Genomic DNA, 14,278 nt, shown 5'->3' on the forward strand with positions numbered 1-14,278 from the left:
AACACCTCACCCCTTCATCTGAAGCCTGAGCACATCACATGAGTGGGGGATGTATTAAATGTGAAATCTTTCCACTTCAGTGGGATTCAGGAAATTGTCTACCCCGCGGGAAGTAAATGCAGATGGAGGGATGGATAGATGGAAACGGGGAGAGATGGATGGAGGAGTAAAATGGGTGGAGGGAGAGATGGATTTAGGGAAGGGAGGGCTAGTTTGAGAGAGGGAAGGTATTTTTAAGATGGATGGATTGGTGGGGAGCATCACAGAGACAGAGTGAACGGAGGGATGGAAAAAGGAGGAGAGAGACGGAGGTGTGGGAGAGGAGATGGCTAAGCTGTCTGTTTGAAGATAAATCAGAGAGGCAGTGTAGTGAGGAGGTCTGTATCCATAAACACACACACACACACACACACACACACAAACAGATGTGGGTGCGCGCTCATGCTTGAACTCACTCACATGCAAACACACACAAACACTAATACACTCACTTACTCAGCTAGCGCACACTCTGCCCCATGGCAAGGTGGTAAAAGGCCACGGCTGATTGGGTGCTGCAGGCTGATTTCGCCCCGAGTGGCAGAGCATTGCATGTTGGGATGTTTGGATACAAATGCAGTCATCCATAAAGGCATGAGGTAGGTCACCCCTCTTCTCTCTGTCTCTCTCATTCCTCATTTTTAACATCTCCTTCTTACTCTTTCCTTCCTCGCATCACTCTTTTCTCATTTTTTTTCTCCTTTTGTGTTGTCTTTCTTTTTCAATCCTGGCTCTATACTTTCCACATATTTCCCCACAGGGCTTTTGACTAATACACCTCCAAATCTGCCCTTCTCTCTGTTCCTATCAATCCATCTTTCATACAGAGAGTGTATTCTCTCTGGGTATTAACAGTAGTTCTCAGTTCTCCCCTCTTCTGTCTGGCTGGATTCATTTCCATCTGTCTTCCATCTCTCTCTTTATCTTTTTCTAGCTTTACTTTCCCTCCATCTTTCCCTGCCTGCAGCCCTCTTTGCTAACACACACACGCGCACACACACACACACACACACACACACACACACACACACACACACACACACACACACTCTGTATCCCTCCATCCCTGCAGTGTAGTGTGCTAACAGAATAATTAGTCGTGCTTGATGTCTCTGACAGTTCTAATCCTTCTAAATGGCCACCACATGCCTCCCCTCATCAGCCCAGGGCTAGGCACACGCACACACAAACCACATACACACACACACACACACACACACACACACACACACACACACTTGCACCGCTTGCAAATAGGCATAGTTACAAATGAGCTGCGTCCATCTGTGTTCAGAGTAGTGTTCAGTTGCTTCTGTGTTAAAGACTTGACCATTAGATAAGGTAACTGACCATGTAGCTACAGAAAGCCTGCATCCTCACCATTTGTAGGTTTAAACATTTTAGGAATAAAAAAAACATGATTTTATGTAAAAATAGGAGTTGGAAAGATGGCTAAGTGGCACTTAGAGTGTCATTTGGAATGATAAAATTCCACGGTGTTGCTTTTAAATAAAACAAATGCTGCAAAGTACTATGCTAGTACAGGTAATCAAAAACACAGATATTTGTTATTGTTATTTGGAGATTTTTTACAATTGTTTCGCCTACATGTAGAATTTAAAAACGTCTGTTTTTGGCACTCTCCAGAGGTAGTATTAAAAAGACACTCTATGTGTTCGGGGACATGGAGATGCAACACATAAGCTATAAAACACAAAAAGATATACTTGCTTGGCTATCCTGTGTTCCTTCTGAACATTGGCTGTGCACATCCACAGAAATGAAAACTACGCAAGATGCAATTAAGCTCATTATTGTACAATTTCCCCCCAATTTCCCCCCCGGGGATCAATAAAGTATTTCTGATTCTGATTCTGATTCTGATTACCAGTGGGGGCAGTATATGAAAGTCAGCAGCAGCAGCAGCTTGGCTATCCTGTGTTCCTTCTGAACATTGGCTGTGCACATCCACAGAAATGAAAACTACGCAAGATGCAATTAAGCTCATTATTGTACAATTTCCCCCCAATTTCCCCCCGGGGATCAATAAAGTATTTCTGATTCTGATTCTGATTCTGATTACCAGTGGGGGCAGTATATGAAAGTCAGCAGCAGCAGACTCTGACCAAACAGCAACAATGGCATAGAGACTACTGCACGATGGCACTGCTGCTACTGCTTTGTCTGCCATGATCTCAACATTAACAGTACAGTAACCCTTGAGTGTTTGCTATTTTTAGTTATGTTTGTGTTTAGTCATGAAGTTCTCGAGGAAGATACTCCTTATACTTATACTGTAATTCTCCAGGACTGTGGAGGAAGTGTGTGAATAATGCTGATCGTGTTGCAGCTGCTTGTCTAAGCTTCCACCTTGGTAAAAACAAGTATTAGACAAGCCTTAAAACTGATGCAGTCTAAAAAAATCCATCACAAAAAATCCATCAAAGTAATTTGAAAGATGCCATAATAACATAACAATTGTGGCTTTAAAAGCACAAAAATCAAGTGTTACTTTCCTAGAGAGAGCATCATTGATAAGAGTAGAAATTCAACTCTGAAAGAGGTAATGAATCTCTCCTTTCAGAGGGTTTCCCTGCATGAGGTTTGAAACCCACTAGATTTAATTCAGGACTTGTAGCGCTTTGTGTCTGAACAAAGATGTGTGTTTGTTTGTTGGCTTGAACATTTGTGTTGGTTTGGATATCCAATTTTCCATATCTATTATTTGTCTTTGAGTTTGTGCTTCGATATCTCTGGGAGGTTTTGAATCTGTGTAAGCCTGAATGCGTGTGTGTGTATATGTGTGTGAGTAAGCTCATTTTTCCCAAAGGAACATGACAAGCATCATTACAGTGTTGCTCAGAGTCAACATGGAATAAATACAAACAGATAGATGTGTTCTCTCTGATTCGCTCTATTACACTCACACTCACACACACACACACACTCACACACACACACACACACACTCACACACACACACACACACACACACACACACACACAAACACGCTGTTGTGAGGTAAGTGTGTGTGTCTGTCTTTGCATTATTGCATGTTTGCATGGCTGTGTACTGTGTGTGTGTGTGTGTGTGTGTGTGTGTGTGTGTGTGTGCTCTCTGTGTTTGGTGAATCCTGTACGGACCTGATAGGAAACTTAGACAGAGTCATGGGGGGTTTACAGCTTTGTACTGCTCTTCTGTGAGATTTCCCCCGAGAAAAGACTATCAGCACAAGAGAACCACTGCTGAGAAACAGAGGGAAAAACATGAGAAGGAGCAGAGAGGGAAGGAGAGACTGAGAGTGAGAGATATCTCAGGAGGAGAGAGAGAGAAACAGGAATGGAAAAGCTGCAAGAAGAGGCATGCCAGGTAGATTGCAAACAAGAGAAAAAGAAAAAGGAGTGAGGAAGAAGGTTGAGTGAGGGCGAATGAACTCTGGAAAAAAAAAAGAAAAGTGAATACAGAAAGTTCAAAAAATGGAAAGATCGAGTGGAGGAAAGAGAAAATCAGGTGAAGGAGGAACAGAGAAAGAGAGTTAAAGGAGCTCTTAAAGGAATGGTTCAACGTTTTGGGTAATAATCCTATCTGCTTACTTTTTGATCGTGAGATGAGAAGATAGATACCACTCTCATGTTTTTGTTTCACTGTAATTAAAGACGTGGTTGGCTTAGCTTGGCATAAAGCCTCGAGGCAATGGGGAAACACACCTAGTCTGGCTCTGTCCAAAGTGAAAAATGTCCTGATGTCCACTGGTTGAGGCAGTGTCGAGTTCAAGTCGCACCACAGCTCTATCGTAATTCCAATGTCCACTGGGAGAGTTTCAGAAGTGGAGCGTCCTCCAGCAGTCTGTTCTTCAGCGGCCACATTTCAATATTGTTTAGAGCTTTTTTGTATTTCATTAATAGTGCATATTAGCAAAAAGAAAACTGTAACACACTTCTCCTGCTTCACAGACCTCAGACGATAAAACAAGTTTTGCTGTATTTATGTACAGCCAAAGCCAATATGAACAGAAGGCATCATTAAATGTTAAATACTCATCAATTGTCAATTAATATGGATGTTTATATAGAGCCACATAAGTTGCCAGATATGGTCAGTAAGCACAGGTTTAGGTCTCTGTACTGACTTGGCGACATCACTATGATGACAAGACTTTGGGATGTCGTGCACAGCTGCTGCACCCAGCTGTTGTTTTTACATTTCTATGTATGCACGAATTAAACAAATGTAATGTATATTTTTGCAGGCTTTATTCACTTTGGACAGAACCAGGCTAGCTTATGCTAAGCTAGGCTAAGCATGTCTGATTCCAGCTCCGTACTTGAGAATGTAATCGATCACATCTCACTCACAGAGAGAGAGGATGTGGTGTGTATGTGAGGACATGTCAGTCAGTATTAGCAATGGCTGTATTTGTTTTCTTAATTTTGGAAACACTGAAAACAAACAGAAGGTTGGGCACATGTACACATGTGCAAAGTAGGTTAAAGAGTTTACAAGACAAACACTCCAACGGCTCAACATACACAACCATCTTCAAATAGAAGTGTTTTGTTCAGGACACACAAGGACAGCCACATGTCTCTAGTCTGAGTATGTTGTTCGCTGCACAACAACATCATCATGGCCAACATCATCATAATCATCATCTGTGAAAGCAAAGTTTCTCCACTGCCTGTACAATTGTACATGTACAGGTGATGTTTGTATCAGATTCTTCTTATTTCTTCCTAATCTTACTTCCTGATCTTGCACTTAACAAAGTACACAAGATTATTTGAGGTCCTTAATGCTAATTTAAGAAACATTTGTTTTCTTGTGAAAACTATTATAACTAAAAACAGATGGTAACATTATCAACTATTACCAACTTATTTGTGGTACCTTTTTACTATTGGTGTGGTGTGAAGCTAAGACTTGCACAGATGCTTGTTGGTTTACACGTATGATTCTTCATACATACATACTTCATACTGCATGACGTTATGAATTCACATGTGAACACTTTCTAAATGGGATAAAACGTGCAAAAACAACAGTAGGATCCTTCAAGTCAATCCATGTTTCCATGATATCAATTCAACTGCAGCATAATGTCCCTGGATCAGAAGTTGTATAGTACTTTTCTCAAGGACACTTCTTCACTTGCATTGCTCTGTCTTTCTGTGTGTGTGTGTGTGTGTGTGTGTGTGCGTTTGACCATTAACCCATCACATGTGTAAAGTGAACGTGTGACCACACACACCGTGAGCCCCTCTGTGACTCAGAGAGCTTGCGGAGATCAAACACTGGTGCCGTCATATGGTTTGAATTAGGGTCAGTCTTCATGTTTCATCATAAAACTTCAATAAAGCAATACTCATACAATACACACACACACACACACACACACACACACACACACACACACACACACGCACGCTCACACAGGGTGTTTGGTTTATGTGAGCAATGTTTGTTATGATGTGTGTCACACGATCAGGGTGTTTTTTCATAGTGTGTGTGTCTGTATATATAGTTTGGCACGATGGTGTGTTGTGGTTAGTCTATGTGTGTGTGTGTGTGTGTGTGTGTGTGTGTGTGTGTGTGTGTGCGTGTGTGTCTGTGTGTGTGTGTATATGTGATTGTGGTTCGGAACATTTTTTCCTAAACCACTGACCCATAAGCTATGAGAGGTTGTGGGCTAATGGGCCCACCCACAATCAGGAAACATATACACACACATACACACACACACACCTGCATGAACTCATCTGATGATGTTTTACAAAGAGACATTATTTAATTATGTTTTTGATTCTTTGCAGCTTTGCTTTAGTGTTCAATAAGACACATTTGAGTTTCTGCAATAAGGAGAACTGATGTTGAGGAGGACATGTGACATGTGGCCCTAATCCTGTATTTTACGATACGAGCAGAGTTGTTACCTGTGTACTTGGAGGATTAAAAAGTATATCTACGAGCGGCAGATCAGGGACAAATTATCCCTGACTGACGCAGAAATGTCTTCCTTTAGAACAGCTAATTCTGCACAACATAAACAACTAAACATGGCAGCACTTAAGAATGTTGCTATTTTGTTTATGTTAAGATCATGGCAGAAAAAAGCAGCAGTGGCAACAAGCTCCATTCGTTTCCTTCAAAACTTTCTGCCATTGTCAGTGTTGTTTGCACAGAGTCAGCTGCTAACCTTCCTCCTCACCTTAACATACTGCCACCACTGCTCATGGGCGCAATTTCATCTTTCAGACACGCAGCATTGATTTCTGAGGATGTGTACACAAATCTCTAAAGGAATCTAGGACATGTGGGTAGCCATCATGTGCGGGTACATCACCAACTTAACAAACACACTTGTGACAAGCTTCTCATGCTCTCTCAGGTTTTCATGACCAATCTTAAATTTCGTCTGCATATCTGTATTTATTGACACAAAATGTTCTTGGTCCGTCATTGACTTCTTTTACCTTGTTTGTTTGAAGGCTTCCTGACATAAACTGCTGACTGGGCCTGCTTGCTAGTGACAGCCTTTTTTTGCATTGTGAAAACAAAGGTTTGGAGGTCATTAATCAATGTCCTTATCAACAGCACTTCTTTTAGCTGCACTTTTATCAACAGAATCAGCTGCAGAATAAATGAAAGCCACTTGCTTTTTGCTTTCCTCCGAACTTTTTGTTTTTGCTATGAGAAGCTCTGCTGTCAAATACAAGATTACCTTGAATTATACTTTGCAGGTGTCAACTTAATCGACTTAGTTCATTTTAACTTAAATGGGAAGTAACTAACTTTGATGCTTCAGTAAGAATCAGTCAAACTCTCCCTTTCAGACGCATTTTGAATACGAGGGTTATATGAGTGCCAGAATATCTATGTTTGCTTTTCTCCCCTCTGATGAAAACAAAATATGAGATTATACGAGCATTTTGCTTTGAAAGTACAACTGCGGTGCAGGCTGCGCTGAGTTATAAAGATAGATTTCATTACACAAACGTTTCGCCAGCTGGGATGTCAAAATGTCGATTCTCAATGCTCCACAAAAACATCTTTAAACAACCATATAATTTTAAGCTCCCAATTTGTCAGTGTTAGGATGGTGATTTCTGTCATGCTTGGACATTCGGTTGTCTGAGAAACAACTTTCTTCCTGGAATGCTTTTTGGTTGCGGAAAAGCAATTTCACTGATGTGGGGTTTAAACTCAGCACCACTGGTGTCACATGCATCGTTGCTAACCACTCGACCATCCAACCCCTCTAAAGTGCTTTCAGCTATCTGATTGTGGGCTGAGAAGTGTGGGTCTTACTCCTCACAATTTGATCGGGGGTTTTTCAAAAGAAGAGTTGCTTTCTTCTGTGTTCATGTGAGTTCAGGAAAAAGTTTTAAAAAACTGTGTTTTAAGGGTAACATAAGTCATTAGCACGTTGTCACGCTACCTCACAGTCTGTCTGGGACTTTAGTCCGTCTGCCTTTCATTAGGCCCTAATTCCCCCAGGAGTGTTTAACACACACACACACACACACACACACACACACACAGAGCCCCACTTAATGCGTCAGCAGTGTTTGCTGCCGTTTTCTCGGCCACTGTACTGCTTTGTTCTCAACATGGAAAATCTCCTTTTAACTACCGCAAGTGCAACGGTCTCTCTCTCTCTCTCTCTCTCTCTCTCTCTCTCTCTCTCACACACACCACACACACTCTCTCACACACCACACACACACACACACACACACACACACAAACACTCTTACCACTGTACAGCTACTGCTCCAGCTGCTGCTTGAGAGGATGATTAGGCAGCAGCAGGGCACAAATATGATATGATTTGCACATATGCTGCCTGCATGCATGTTAGTGCACATGCTTTTTATTGTTTTTCGTATGACACTCATTTTGCTTGCATTAATTTCCTAACCACTCACTCTGACCAACAAAGACCTCTTCCTAACTGTTAGCCCTAACTGTAACCAGCCCTTCTTCAAAGCTGGGACTAACTTGAAGACTTTCCCATAAAATGTGCATATTATGAGAGACGGTTCACCCTCAGAAGGACCATATTTAAACCTGCAATAACAGATTGTTTCGGACACAAATTGTGAACACCACTTTGACAAATCATCAGCTTTTAAGTTGATATGGTGGACTTAACCCTAACCCTTAGCAAACAGTTGCATATTTACACAGATGTAGCTGAGTGAAGTTTTGCTTTTATGAAGGTTATTGCTAATTGTGGAAATAATGTGATTTAATAGTGGTATTTATTTACATGAAGTACAGCGCACACAAACACTTGTCATTTTGACCTCACAGCTTGTCACTGGTTGACCAAACTGATGTTGACATCTCTCATAGTTAGTGTCTAAGATCTATTTTCGTGTAAATGTAGTGGCCACTCCTTCATCCAGCAGGCAGGAGACTTGAAATTCATGAGAGTCCCTTGCTTTTCCTCAAAAAACCTTTGGCTGCTCTGTTCCCTGCATCGATCCTCATAAAACCTGCCTTCCACTTTCAGTTATGAACTGAATCTGGGAGCCGAATCAAACTGTTTTGACACACTACTTAACAGCTGTACTTTGCCTCCAGCCACTGAGAACAATAGCGGTGTTTGTTGGTGGTACCATCTGATGCTTTTCTACCTCCATGACCTTGGAAATGGGTATTCACAGAATAACTGTATGCAGAAAATGCCAAGTCATCAGTAACTGATCAGTAACAGCAGACATACCGAGACCCTCCGTGTTCTTGTAATGTCATGCTGATAACACAGCATGAATAATCACTTTTAGGCATTAACAATCATCTTTTTCCACTTTCTGCGAGTCCCTCCCATATTTTTTTCCATCATAGTGTTTCTATGTTGTTTTGAAATGACAATGTGCGTAATAAACTTCAGGTCAGGGTCAACAGTCGCCTTTCTGTATACCTTAACACTCTGTCCCAATTTTTACAGTTACAGTTTTTAGTTAATCATTTCAGCCTATGAATCCAATTACGCAATGTAAAAGGCTTCATGCCTCATGGAATTTGACGGGGCATTTGGAGTTGACATAAAACATTAGATTACATTCATTCACATACATTTTTCCACACTCACAGAATGAGATGGTTGTCACTGTTCACTGTACCTCCTGTTGTGTGACAAATAAAAAATCCTTGAATTCTTGAATGTTGTGAATGAATGTCAGTACCATGTGTCATGGCAATCCATCCAATAATTGTTGAAACATTTCACTCACAACCACAGACACGCTGCAAATTCAGAAAAGGTTTGTCTTCTGCTTTTAAGTCTTACAGCTCGATGGCTCAATATTATGTTTGAGCGAGATGAAGGCCAGGAAAGGAGTGTGTACAGGGAGGTGTGTGTGAGTAAAAAGAAAATCAATTCTCAATCATAGGTCTGATCTTGTTTTTGAATGTGTTTTTTCTTTCATACAAGCGTGTGTTTTGACCTACACGTCATGTTTATCATCCAGTCAGTTTCACTCCTCCTGACCTGACGATAGCACTAGATGAAAGAGTTCTTGGAGTTCATCCTGACAGGGACCTGAATGTGTGTCATGGCAATCCATCCAATAGTTGTTGAAACATTTCACTCAAACCACTCAATATATAAATTCAGGGTAGTGGAAAAGTCAGGGGATCAAGTAATGGGAACCATAATTTGGTGCCAATCCATCCAGTAGATAGAGATATTTCACTGGAAAAGTTCAACTTTGACCTGCTGGTGGCACTAGAGGGACAGTCAGGGTTTACCAAACTTTATTAGGCTTCATCCACCTGTCCAAACTTTCATGGCAATCCATCAAATAGTTACACCGACACTGAGCCACGCTGCAAGTGAGGCTAAAAACACTGAATTAAATTTATTTTTTATGTAAATATAAACAAAAAGTCATTATTTGAGGACGGTACACCCCTGTTAAAAATAGTAAAAGAAAAAGATCTTAAATGACAAGCGTGGATGGTAATGACACTGGATATTCTTGTTTATGAGACTTGTGACTACCTTCATGTGATGGACTTGGATTAACTCACCAAAATGCTCCCAGGATGTGTATGGCATGTGTAAACTCGTAAAGAAACCCTCTTTTTCCTTTCCAAACTCTCCCCGTGGCTGTTACTGTAAATACAAATATGCCGTCAGTTAACTGCTCTGGTTAAAGAAGGGCTGAAAATTTGGACTGTGGTTTTCCATTCAAAACCACAAAGCTCCCCTTCACCCCCCCCCCCATCTCTTCTTCCCCGTCCGGCTCTAGTTCTTCCACATTAAAGACACGCTGCTAATTCAGAAAAGGTTTGCCTTCTGCTTTCAAGTCTTGCAGCTCGATTGGCTCAATATCCTGTCTGAGCGAGACTAAGGCCGTTAAAGGAGTGTGTTCAGGGAAGTGTGTGTGAGTAAAATAGAAAAATCAGACGTCAATCATTGTCATCTTATCTTGTTTTTGAATGTGTGTTTTATGTGTTCTTGTGTGTGTCACCTTTGACCTACATGTCATGTTTATCGTCCAGTCAGTTTCACTCCTCTCTTTGCCATATGACCCTCTCCAAGCCTCCTAATTGGCCCACATGCGCTGACCTTGTTAAAGCTACCTCGGTTTTGTAATGGCTTTTAGCACTGGTCTAATGCCAGTAGTGGCATTAGCACTAGTCTGTATTTACACCTGAGATCCCAATAGTTACAGGGCTAGCCATTACACACTGCCTTAATTCTAATCTGACCTAATAGATTTAGCATTGATCTGTGAGGCTGTAAAGTGGTTTGCAAGGTTCATTAAAGGTCAAAGAAAAGAGCTGCTACCATGAGCAAATGGTTAGCTGAGGCCACTGTGTTACTGCTAAACATGACCTCATACACATAAGCTCTGTGGATACCAGTGGCATATTGTGCTTTCATAAGAACAGACTGGAAAAGTTGTTTCAGTTTCAGCTTTTGCTTATTTCCTGTGTTGTCTTTGATGTTATGCCACTGTGTATCACTCTCTTGTGTTGTGGTGCTGATTGGAGAGCTCTGGTAAAGTGAAGTTATGTATATCTTTCCATTTTCTGCAGTGTTCTTTTGTGCTGTGAAGTGTTTTCATTGTCTTATGATTGAGGACGGACTGAAGTTGTATAACTCGCTGTTTCTCTCTTTGTCTCACTGTTTCAACCTGGCTATAGTCTCTCTCCCTCTCTGTGTCTTCAATAAAACATTGCAACACATTTACACACTAAATATGAACACATTTAAATACATATTGCACTAAACTTTGCTGCTTTTCTACCATTTTACTGAAAGAAAATTTTGGTGTTGCCCTTTAGTAAATATGGACGACCCCAATTTGTCTGTTTAATGCCAAATGAAGGGTCACAGGTCCGATGTTAACATGCCTCAAAGCCATTTGAGGAAATGTAAAATAAAAGAAATGACCATGGATGCAGTAAAACAGCCACATTCCCATCAAATGTCTTCATACAGCTAATGAGATATAATATTCATAGGTTTTGTTGTCACACAATTATCTTGTGGATCCCTTTTCAGACATGGAATATGCAGCATTGTTGGCTTCATCTATCTGTTAAAGTACTGACTTTTTGTCATTCAGACATAGTTTTATATTATTCAAATGTTCATTAAAGCATGGCAGAAGTATTTTGAACAGAACCACCAATTCTAGCTCCATATGTGCCACCTGGTGCATGTGAGGAAGCAGTACCACTGCTGGAGAACAGCGCTAAGAGTCATATAATATCACGACATTCAATTCAGACTTTGAAAGTGCTAGAGGTACAAGAAGTGACTTATTCACACATGAAGGCTGACATGTAAAGTTGGCATCAAATTTATGTAACAAGGTGCATGAAAGGGGCTACATTTCCTCACAGGTGACGAATGCACCATACATTAGCAGACAGAGCCTTCTCCCAGATTAACGTTGGCTGTGTTTTTGACATGACTGGCAGAGATGAGCAGATGAATAAATGAACAGTGTGTCCCTCCCTCCGAGAGTGTTACTACATGAGAAATTAGTGTGTATGTGAAAACATAAATGCCTGTGTGTGTGTGTGTGTGTGTGTGTGTGTGCCTCCCCTTGTCCTAGACTCATGAAATTAAGTCCAGGGGCCCGTTCTTAGTTCAGTCTGATTCACACTGATCCTATTGGCAGTTATGCAAAAGCCAGACTACAACTCACACACACACGTACACACGCTAACACACACACACACACACACACACACACACACACACACACACACACACACACACACACTGATGGTTGGTCAGGTCTACAAAAGGACAGTTAGATGATGAAAGGCAGGCAAGTATGTGTGTGTCAGTGTGTGTTAGCGTGTGTACATGTGTGTGTGTGTGGTTGTGTAGGTGGGAGCAATGCTGGAATCCTAAGCCTCTTTAACATCAGTGTTGAATAACTCAGTTACAGTAAATCTTCTTAGTCTGGTCTCTCACCCACAGCCTCCATCTCTCTCCATCAGTTTGCCCTCTCGTCTCTCGCTCCCTCACTCCCTCCTTCATCTCTCCACTGTCACTCTTCTTTTTCTGTCAGTGTTTTCTCCCTCTCATCTTTTCTGTCCCACAGTCCTCCCCTTTTTCTTCACTGATATACACAAAGGCTCATAAACTTGCACAAACACACATGCACACACACTTGCCTCAAAAGTAGTCCGCAGTTTAACAACACATCCACCAGAAAATAGAAATAGAAATATTATAAGGTGACGAAAAAAATACAATTCTGCTAGTTCTCAGAGAAAACAGAGAGGGTAGGTGTTAGAATAAAACAAATAACTCACTTTCTGTCAGTACTGGAGTGGATTTTGTTCAGGATGATATTTACTTGATACCACTGAAATAATTAATTATTAATAAGCTGCGGTTGACATTTTAACTTGGAGGAATTATATGTTTTTCTCCCCTTGTGCTCTCGCTAATGTGGTGGTATTGGCCTTAGCAAAGTATCTCTTCATCTACATTTAATGATAATAGTAAAGTAATATTTTCTTAATCCTGCAGGGGAATTAGCTTGCCTCCTAAATTATTTTTTGCTTTTCATTACGTGCTAATAAAAATACCCCCTGACGTAACCGGTGGGGGCTCAGCGTCTTGATCAAGGACACATGAGCAGGGTGGATGCCTGTGTCATGAGGCCTTTAACCCTCTTTGTTCTTACTGCACCACCTGATTGGCCGTTGCCGTAGAGGTCCTTAAAGTACAACATACTCAAAACTGACACCGCCACAACTTGAAAAGGTATGGTTTTGCTAACTGCGTAAGAGGTTGATTAGAGGTTCATACAGTATATGTGAATGTGTGTGTGTGTGTGTGTGTGTGTGTGTTTGAGGCAGAGTGCGCACTCTGAGGCTTCTTCTATCTTTATCTGCTCTCTCAATGTGTGTAAGAGCTCAGTTGTGGTTTAACAGTATTAGTGCTTTCTTAAAGGGTCGCTAGAGTCTCAGTGTCTAAGCCTGTCTCTTGGATTAGCACGACAGCCGAGGAGGGCACACACACACACACACACACACACACACACACACACACACACACACACTCTTCTATTTGCATTTCTTTGTACACATAGATCATTGTGTGTCCAAAGAACACACACACACACACACACACACACACACACACACACACACACACACTTCCATTTGCATTCCCATGACCATAACAAGCCTTTGATTATCACTCGTGGTGGATATTTCCCCCAAGCCTGTTTGCATGGCTGTAAAACAAACTGGGTGTTGGTGTATCTAGAGAGGCATCTTTGTTCCTTTTTTTTTTTACACAAAGGGCAAGCCATGAATAGCTCGCATCCACACGTAATTGTCTGATAGCGCTTGGTAAGAAAACACACACCTGATGACCATGAATACACTCCCGACACCTCCTTCCTGACACCCACCTATAAGCAGGCAGCCTTGCGTAAACAAAAACACAAATGCACACTCAACAGCAACGGGGATAATAAAATGGATGTGCGAGTGCATGCACAGGGCCACTCTCACACACACTCTCAGCAACAACAAAGAGAATGCATTTAAACAGGCAATATTGTCTCAAATTCAGAGGCCGCAGAAGTGGATCAACTTTATCTTTCATTCTGCACTCGACATAAAAGACTTCATGTTTTCGTGGCTGAGCGACTTGGCAGCTACGATTCTGCTTTCTGTTTTATCCTTGTTAAAGTGAGGAGGAAAACTAGAGGAGAGTGCTTCAAAAAGAATAGACAGATCAAA

This window comes from Enoplosus armatus, chromosome 4 (assembly GCF_043641665.1).
Source record: "Enoplosus armatus isolate fEnoArm2 chromosome 4, fEnoArm2.hap1, whole genome shotgun sequence".
NCBI lineage: Eukaryota > Metazoa > Chordata > Actinopteri > Centrarchiformes > Enoplosidae > Enoplosus > Enoplosus armatus.